The sequence below is a fragment of the Hetaerina americana genome, unplaced genomic scaffold, assembly GCF_022747635.1.
Source record: "Hetaerina americana unplaced genomic scaffold, ioHetAmer1.1.p SCAF_12, whole genome shotgun sequence".
NCBI lineage: Eukaryota > Metazoa > Arthropoda > Insecta > Odonata > Calopterygidae > Hetaerina > Hetaerina americana.
This window is the reverse complement of record NW_027286292.1, coordinates 122,668-132,870: the sequence shown is the minus strand read 5'-3', so window position 1 is coordinate 132,870 and position 10,203 is coordinate 122,668. Positions and strand designations below refer to the sequence as shown.

General features: G+C 39.0%; 1 long non-coding RNA gene across 1 annotated transcript; it reads right to left on the bottom strand.

Annotated features, from left to right (window-relative positions):
• Positions 1–859: 859 nt before the first annotated feature.
• LOC139685841 (uncharacterized) lies at positions 860–8,682 on the bottom strand. The gene is made up of 3 exons (XR_011700234.1): positions 8,648–8,682; positions 3,361–3,421; positions 860–911 (listed from the first exon to the last, which is right to left on the bottom strand). It is a non-coding gene; the product is annotated as an uncharacterized lncRNA (long non-coding RNA).
• Between the last annotated feature and the right edge of the window lie 1,521 nt (positions 8,683–10,203).

Below are 10,203 nucleotides of genomic sequence, written 5' to 3'. Positions count from 1 at the left end.
CCCTTCATTCTTTATAGACCAGAATATCCACCAAATTCCCAGTTTTCCAGAAGAGGGTGATTCCCAAGTTTTACATGCTGGTGGAAATAACACCAATTGGACCTTTGCTTTACCTCATTTACATGCGAGTATGACTCGTGAAATATTTTAACGCCTTCAAATACAAAACCCTCTCTAACATTGGCTCTCAGCAACTCGGGAGATATTATTCCCATCAACGCCACATGGACGGTCCCACAGTTTTCTCATTCACTTCTAATGGCAGCAAACAAGGACGACTGTGAACATTTTTCTGACATTCAGACTACAAAAACTAATATTAACCTGTTATTATTATCAATAACTTCAAGACTTCTAATGATGGAAAATTTATCCCCAATATCTGGACAGAGGAACAAAGACATCCCCGCAACCACAATGGCACTTTAAATAACAATGATTTTCTATAAAATTGCTTACAGGTGACTAAAGGTGGGTTTTTTCCTGTGACCCTGATATCATACACCAACTATTACCAGAGAAAAAATGCATTATTTTTTGTGCCTTTTTTTGGTCCCACCACAGCTGGGACTGAAAAAAAGCAAAAAAAGGCCTCTTTGAGAAGCACACCCATTGACGCTTTTGACAGACATGCTGCCTCGCAATAACATCCACAACACTGAACACCACACCAATTTGACTGCATATTTCAATGACCTGACACATTCTCAGTGACATGTCCGCAGTAAGAGACCATGCAGAATCACAAAGAGCTAGCAACTGATTAACAAGACTTACTAATAATTTTAATTAATCACATAATGAGATTGATTTGAAATGTGGACTTACATCTGCCAATGGTAGACTGATCAATCCTTCACCCTTATCTTGCTCAAGAACTTCAGTGATAAAACCCTTGAAAGGCTCTGAAACTGGTAAGGCACAAACAGACAAGAATATCACTCTCGGATAAAAACAATCATATTTAAAAATTTGAGCCTTAGGATGAAACTAAAAAAAAGTCTCCAAACAGGAGAAAAGACATTTTTTCAAAAAATATAGTTTGTAATCCAAAGATTTTGCGGGTACTTAATACCAAAGGAAAAAAAATTATTTCAAGGATATGAGGTCTGTTCAAAAATTTCCCTAACTTTAGTTATCACAAAAAACGTACTACACTGACAAATTATTGGTCAGGGTCCCCTTCCAAGTAATCTCCTTCGCAACACATACACTTACCCCCAAGGTGTTTCAACTGGTTGAAACAGTCCCGGAATGCTCATAGTAAGGTCCTGCATCGAATTTTTCTCTGGAATTGCGTCAAATGTTTTTTCTTTCAGCAGCCTTTTTAGTTTGGGGAAGAGAATTAAGTCACATGGGGCCAGGACTGGCAAGTAAGGTGGGAAGGATAGCACAGCAGCTTGCTGGCATGGCAGAAAAACCACTTGCCACTCCTCCTATGTACGCACCACTTTTGCCCATTTCTCTTCCTTAGGCGTTTCATAACCCCCAGGTATACACCTGTGCTGTCTGGCCTTTAGGCAGGGATTCGTGATGCAATACCCCCTTTGCATATAAAAACAGTCTACATCACCCTGACATTTGAGCAAACTTGTCAAGCTTTTCTGGAGTGAAGGGATGGTTCACCAATCCATTGTGAAGATTGCACTTCTGTTTTTTGTCATACACAAAAACCCATTATTCCTGAAATGATTCCGGAGAAGAAGAATTCATCCTCTTCAGCTCGATCAAATTGTTCCTGACAGACTTGAAATGGATGTTATTTCTGGTGTGCTGGCATCAGACGAGGCACACAGTTGAAGGTGACTCCACAGCATGAATAAATCCAACATCTTAATCTTCGGTAAGTTCCCTGACAATCAAACATGCATTTGCATGAACGAGAGGGTTCACTCTCTCATCAGCAAACGTTGATGGTCTTCCTGAATGCTAGTCATCTTCCACAGATTGCCGCCCCTTTCCGAACCACTCATCCTATGTTCCATAGCATCCTCGCCTTGATAATCAACTCTTCACATCCAAAATTTCCATGATGGAATTGGACAATTTTACACTGAATTTCACAGAACACAAAGCTGCTCCATTAAAGAACTCTACTTCATGGGTCCGACTTCTTGCCATGCTCCACAGACACCCCTTTCAAGCAATGTTCTTTAACTACAGTCATATTGATGACTGTAACTAATCAACTAAGTGGTTGACGGTAGGAGTGCGGGAAGTTTCTATGGACACAACACCACCAATTGGATTAAAAAATATCCCCCTGGAGGCATGCTGTAAAATAGTTTCGGGAAACGTTTGAACAGACCTCATAACCACTGTTTCGATTTAAACATTTAAAGTAAAATGAACATACATTTCTTTAAAATTTGTTCCATTTGAAACTGCAAGTTTTTTCATAATCCAACAGGACTAAAAACTTGAAAACTATCCAGATCACTGTCCTCGTTGTTTATTGCAATGTTAGACACTGGCTGCCTGGCTGTGAATCAAATCAATATGTGGAAGGCTGCTTTCCTTTAGGCACAATTATTTTTACATCTGAATCAAACGGGTAATTTTGCAGCAGAAAACAACTGCCACCAAGGGAACTGCTTCTGATAACATACTTTGAGGCACTTCATCGCCAAAATATCCAGTCTTTGTAATAGGCTGGTGAAATTCAATGAAAAAACACAAGGTAGGTATGCACATTACAGGGTTTCATATTTATATTTCTGGAGGTTTATTTTGTTATGATTGCATAATATCAAATTTTAATGCTTCACCTATCATTTTTATTCATGCAAGACTTGAACCATCTTGTGGCCCTTCTCCTTAGAAGCCTCATTAATGGCATTTACATTCATTAAATGAGTCATGTCTCAAGAATAAACATTATACTGACATTATCTTGGAAATTTACGGATACCAGCAGGATTCTCTCGACTACATTTGCCCCCATTGCCCACTTCCCTACAAGTATACTAATATGAGGTACATACAAAGTATAAATACGCAATATATCCTTGAGGGATATTGCAAGTTCTCTCAAGGACATACTGCTCTTCAACTACCTAAAACCTAGTTTTGTCAACTTGGCATTAACTGTGGCAGCCAACTGTTGCACATATTAAGCAATAATTTGACACACATATTTGACACAACCTACAACACTGATAGCGTTATTCTTTTGGAAATGAACTATGAAATGACAACAGTGATCAATGAAAGGCCAACATTTTGATCAAGAGCGGTTAAAAAATAAAATGTCTCCTAATTTGTCAAACACCCCTCTTCAAATGGGCACACCATACATTTCACACATCAGTGCATTAGGAATAATCATAAATAATCCATCAATGATGCATAAATACTCACTAAAATCTCCACTCCCTCGATCATCAAATTTCCGCTTCTTCTCCTCCATCAGGAAATCCTCCTGAAAAGAATGATATCAAATTGATGCATTCTCTTCATTTTAAAACGCTGGTGTCAAGAACTTGTAAATATTGATGCGAGAATTGCAAATAACGGTCTCTGACTGGTAATACCCAAGTTTACAATAATACATGTCAAGTCCAACCTACTCATCCCATGATATCAAAATTCTATCAGTCAGATACATATTTTATTTCTAGAGTAGTAGTAGTTTTGAGGGGAGGCGACCGACAGCTAAGGTCATTTGCGCCATAGGGGAAGGACAGGAAAGGATGAAGGGTGGAGAGAAACCCGGCGTCGGCATTAGCCTACTCTTTACGAAAGGCGCCAAGGGGTCCGCGGCTTAACGTCCCATCCGACGGACGGCGTACTCACTCAAAGTGCCCTCCACAAAGCACCGCTAGTAGGGATCGAGATACCTCTGAAAAATATTCAACACCGCCGGGATTTGAACCCGCGCCCTCAGGGTGGGAAGCCAGTACGTTAGCCCCCGCACCATCTCGATCCCCTTATTTCCAGATGAAGTGGAAACCCTCATTAAAGGGATATGGACTAAAATCTTCACAGAGGTAAAGAATGGATAGATTATAGAAAAGAGAGGACCTGTCAATAATAATATGTGCATTAAAAAGCACATGTATCTCCATACTATGGACCTAGAATATAATCAATGGGAAAATTTCTATAAACCTTCCCACTAGATGCATTTATTACATGACCATGGCAGAACCCAAACTGAAACGGTAAAGATATATATGGTATAGAAAAAAAGTATTGAGAATAATTTTTTTCTGACGTGAACGCATGTGGCAGCAAGCTTCCAACACACATGCTCGGTGATTGAGGGTATAATCTTCAACAAGTTCCAAGCACCTATCACCTGCCAGTGTTCCTTTATGCTAGATTGCGTTTTTAGCGGACCTCTTTCGAGTGACTCGGTGCCAGTGCAAAACACAGGGATCGATTGAACAGCAGTACGCTCTCAAATGTTTTGTTGGACTGGAGAATTTGGGTAAGGAGACGTTGAGCATGATTTGCTAAGTGTTTAAAGATGAAAACATGACACAAACTGATATTTTTTAAGTGGCACAAGCTCTTTAAAGATGGCTATGAGGGTGTAGAGGACGAGTCCTGCTCTGGATCTACACCAAGATCCAATGACCTCAACATGAGCTTAAAAGGATGAATTCACACCATTGGTTAAATGTGCACATGATCTAGGATTGTGTTAGCATTGGTAAGATTACAGTGCACAGCATTATCTCTGAAAATTTGGTGAAGTGAATGATCTGTGTTAAACTTGTCCTGAAGGTCTAGCCAGATGACCAAGAGCTGAGTCGAGTGTCTGCTTGCGAAGCCCTTCTGCAATGGCATCTCGACAATTCCCCAACCCACTCAAAAGTCCCGACTTGGAACCAACAGACAATTTCCAATTCCCAAAAGTGAACTCGTCCCTCAAAGGACACCACCATAGGACCGAGTGCCATCAAAGAAGCTTGCACGCATACCCTCAAGGACCTTCCAGGCACCACCTACCAGGGAACCTTTGAGTCACGGAAAAGCCCACAGCATAAGTGTGTCGACGCTCAAGGAAAGTACACGGGAGGAATTTTTAGGCATTACAACATCACCTGAAATAATTACTTTTCAGAAGCTCTCCCAGATACTTCTTATACTAACTTTGTACTTTGGACCTGGTCACAGAGAAGAACAAAAAATACATCCTAATGACCATGTGGGAGTTTATGAAGTAAGTTGCTAGCTTGGTGATTGGAGTCAGGAAATAAATGTTAACTTAACGTGATGGTTACCACAGGGTGGATTTTGCAAAAGAAATCAAACTGATCAAATGCAATTAAATTTAAACAAAGCAAAGTATATCTAAACATAACAATTCTCATGCTTCTATGATGTCAAAACAAAGATGCAATGAAAAATACAACGAGTCGCCGAGATACAGTTGAACCATGCCCAATGAGCACATGGAATTGCAAATAATTCACAAAATCAGTAAGAATATTTTTTTAACATAACTCACTTCACAACTTTTTGCATAAGGCATGATGAGGAGGGATTTCCTGGAATATTTGCATGCTTGCTGATTCAGAGGACTCATTTGTGTAATATCTCAGTATTGCTTGTTGTCACACATTTTTCCCAGCTAGAGTTCAGTCATATTATTTCTGATTTCTTTGCTCAGACTTTCAAAAATGTCCCAGAGGAAAAAGCGATAGGAGTCACCATGATATTATTAACCCTCTTAGTGCCGCGTTCAGCCAGCAGTACAAGCAAAATATGTGGAGGGTATATTAATCAAATGTATCATCTGGGGGAAAAAAATATCTTGAAGCCATTTTCAAAGATATCCACATGCAGTTGTTTTGATTGAAGAGTAACTGAATTAGGTAACATTAAGGCATGAAATTTACATTGTCTGACAAAAGAATTGGAATTGTAACCGTCTACTAAACAGGAACAATTTTTTAGCAATAAAATTTGATTTAGGGAAACAATAGTAATACATTATATGTAACATTTTCTAATGAAAACACTTTTTACTAAACAAAATTAACCAAAAAGACATGCAAAAACATTACAAAAAATAAAGAATTACTTTTGAGGAGCATAACTTTCCGTCTGCCACTGTAAAGTCACATTTTGCACAATAGTTTGTTCTAAAAGGTGTTGTTCAATCATTCATCTAGCATCTCCACACCTTTTTTTATAATTTATGCATACTGTTTGCGACCTCTCTCTCCTGGATGTAAACAGGGTGCGTTCTGAAAGTAATGCAATCAAATTTCCCTTGCCGCTCCTGCTCCTATTGGTTGGAGTGGGATCGAACCCCTTGGAGCAGGTAGTAGAGGGGGGAACTCTAATCATTGCTTCAAAACCATTCTCAGGGCTCTCCAAGCTGTGGAAGTGGCAGGGCGTAGGTTAATGCTAACTTCTACACACTGACCGTGCCAAGAAAAAAATTAAATTGACGATCAAGCAACATCATGCGATTAAGTTTTGTGCTCTGCTGAAAAAATCTCTCGAGGACACAAAGAAAATGATTCCCCGAGGCTTACCGGGACTCTGCTCTGACCAACTCACAAGTTTCAAGGTGGTTAAAGGCCTTTAAGGAGGGCCGGGAAGAGGTCCACGATGAACAAAACTCTGGGCGGCCATCGACCAGGAAAAACGACGCCAATGTGGCTCGTGTTTGATAATTGTTGGACTCTGGCCATTGATTGAGTATCAAGATGGTGACCATTAAACCAATGAACTGAACTTACTACTGTGTAAGTCTGCTGTTGTGCTTTGCATTGCTACTGAAGATTTAGCGATGATGAAAGTGTGCGCCAAGCTCGTGCACATGGTGTTGTCAGACAACCAAAAGACCACCTGAGTGGAAATTTCAAGTGAGCTCTCGCAAAGTATTGAAAATGAACCTGATTATTTGGACCGCGTCATCACTGGCAATAAAACCTGGATTTTTCAATAAGACCCAGAAACAAAACGCCAAAGCTCTTGAGTGGCACACCGAACAGTCCCCCAAGCCCAAAAAGGCAAGAATGAGCAATCAAAAGAGAAAACAACGATCATTTTCTTGTTCGACAGCACAGGAGTTTGTTCCCCCAGGACATACAGTTCCCGCTGCCTACTACGTGGATGTGCTGGACAGACTCGGAAAAAGGGTCATCAGGACGAGAAAAGACATCTCCGCTACCTGGCAACTCCATGACAACGCACCTTGCCACAATGCTCTACAAGAGCACGAGTTCCTGGCCAAACATCATGTGCTAATGCTACCCTACCCCTCTTATAGCCCTGACTTTGCCCCAGCAGGATTCTTTTTCTTCCCTCGTATTAAGGCAGCCCTGAAAGGAACCCATTTTTCATCCATAGAAGAGATCCAATCAGCTGCCACGAAGACCTTGCAAGAGGTCCCCGAAGATGCCTTTCAGGGCACATACCGGTCATGGCAGTTGCCGGAAAAAAATGTGGCGAGGCGCCAAAGACAGTCATTTGAAGAAAATTTCGTGTTCATTCAAATCTGTTCATAAATTAAAAAAATTGCATTACTTTTGGAACGCACCCTGTATTCCACCACAAATTGCACAATTCTTTTTTTTACCTTGAATAGACACTCCAGTCTAGTGTTTGATCTACTTACACGAGGAGATATGCAACACTCCAACCCCTGAGGCATTCCATCTCAACAGACTCAATGATTCTTGCAGTGTATTTGTGCTTAGTCATCATTGTTGTTGGGCTGTTTTCTTCATAGGAAAAATAAAAATGTAAATATTTTTTCAAAACCCCGTATGATTTCACCACTACCTTGTATGAGAAAAACAGCACCACAACTCAATGCCAAAAGAGAATTGTGTTCATCACATGCTATCCACAATGTACACTCCATTTCAAGGCAGTAAAAGAAAAAGGCTGATTTAGAAAGAGAAATGCTTACAATACCATCACATTACAAACAGCCTAAATGATTACCTAGGACGGAAGAAAAGGAAAAGCAATATATTTGCATAGCAATGCTTTCACTAAGATCGCATCACCTAAGTCTTAGCAGTTGGTATCAGAGCAGATTCATCATTAAGCATTCAAAAGTGTGCAGAATTAAAAATATTTAATACAGAAGAGACCACTTAGCGAAAGAAACAAGCAAACCATTAGAATGCACTTCCCCACACGTAAACAGTTCAATGTAAAAATTAGTGTAAGATTTATACTTACAAGAGATAGAAAAACCATAAACAGAGTAATTAACCCAAAGGTATACAAAAGAGAGAAAAAAAATTATACAAAGCAGAGGCTTTATATTTATGATACAAGAAACAATACACAAGTGGCAATAAAAATTCAATAAACTAGAGCGATTTAAACGATAGCTTACATTTGGGCCAATATATCAGCCATCTGCACTTTTTACTAGAGATGCAAAAGCCAATAAATTGGTCCGCTACACCAAAAGGGTTTAAATATAGCCAATTGATTGAAAAGTAAATTCTTAGAAAAGCAAGAACTAGGTGTGACCATGGCTGATCTAGCATGCACACACAATCGGCCAACAACAGCCGCCATCAATCTCCTGAGGAATTTTCAGGATAATGCCAGCAGAAAAAGATCATGCAGATGATAAAGAACTAGCTACTGATTACTAAGACAAACCAATTATTAAAACTAATTAATCACTTTAGGACACAGTATTGTGACAAAAACTTACAATTGCTAAAGGTGGCCTGTATAAGTCAATTCCTTCTTCATCTGCCACCACTGTTGCATTATCATCCTCAATACGTCCTGCAATTGATAATGCAGAAATATATACATATAGAACATCATACTCAGATAAACAAACAAAATTAAAAATGCAAAATCGTTACGGATGAAACTAATAAAGCCTTGAACCAGAATATTAGACATGATGCCCAATTTCCCAAAAACTTATGGTTCGTAATCCAAAGAGTTTCAAGTACCTTACTGCTCTTCAACTACCCTAAAACCAAGTTTTGTTATCTTAGTGTTAACTGTGGCAGCATACTGTTGCACATATTAAGCATTAATTTGATACACATATTTGACACAATGTACTACATTGATAGCATTATTCTTTTGGACATGAACTATTCAATGCCAACAGTGATCAAAGAAAGGCTAACATTTTGATCAAGAGCAGTTAAAAAATAAGGTTCTTGGAATTCGTCAACCACCTCTCTTCGAATGGGCACAGCATACATTTCACAATTCAGTGCATTAGGAATAATCAAGATTAAATCATTAATAATTTATCAATGACACATAATTACTCACTAAGGTCGCCACCCATTGGATCATCACATTTCCGCTTCTTCTCCTCCATCAGAATATCCCCCTGAAAAGATTATATCAAACTGATGCATTCTCTTCATTTTAAAAGGTTAATTTGGAGAATTTGTAAATATAGAGGCAAGAATTGCAAAGAATGGTCTCTGACTGGTTACACCCAAGTTCAAAATGATACATGGCAAGTCCAGCCTACATATCCCATCAAATACATACAATCGGGCAGACACAGCAAGTTATCAACATACACGATTCCTTGTGCATTCCAAAAATCAGAGGCCATCACCTTGTTCGTCCATTTCAGCCCTCTCACACTTTGGAGTCAGATTGCCTTTACAAACACATTGTTTCCACTATCCTTTTTCTCTTAACTGCAGTAGTTAATCCATGTTTAGACCACAGCTATCACCACAGAGAATGGTTAGCTAACATATCCTGCTGAAATTTTTTTCACACAAAATTTTCGTGTAAAATAGAAAGCACTGTAACTTATGATATGCCTCCAATTTTGATTTGTCAATCATTCAAAACATTATCGTAGATTTTGTCGATTATTTCAGAGGAAGTCTATTCCACTGGACAAACCGGATGTGATCATTATTTGTGGATGTATAGCCACATTTTAAGCCATTTCAATAATTGGAAGCATTTGCTAACACTGGAGCAGATGTGCCATGAGCTTCGCCCAAATCTGCTTTCATCTCTTTTGGCATTACGCCTGTCAATTAAAAGTGTTCTATCACTGCTATGTAAACAAAAATTTGTTCCTTCTATTGACTAAATAAAGAGAAACCAAATGTAGCAGAAATTTTGAAAGCAATTTAACAAGAAATGAGTATTAACAATGCCATTTCTCTTTTTCTAAAGAATTACTGAAACACTGCGCTGTTAATTTTGGCTCGAATAACATATGTTGCAGATATGGACACCCTCTCTGATCTTGACTGATTTTAGTTT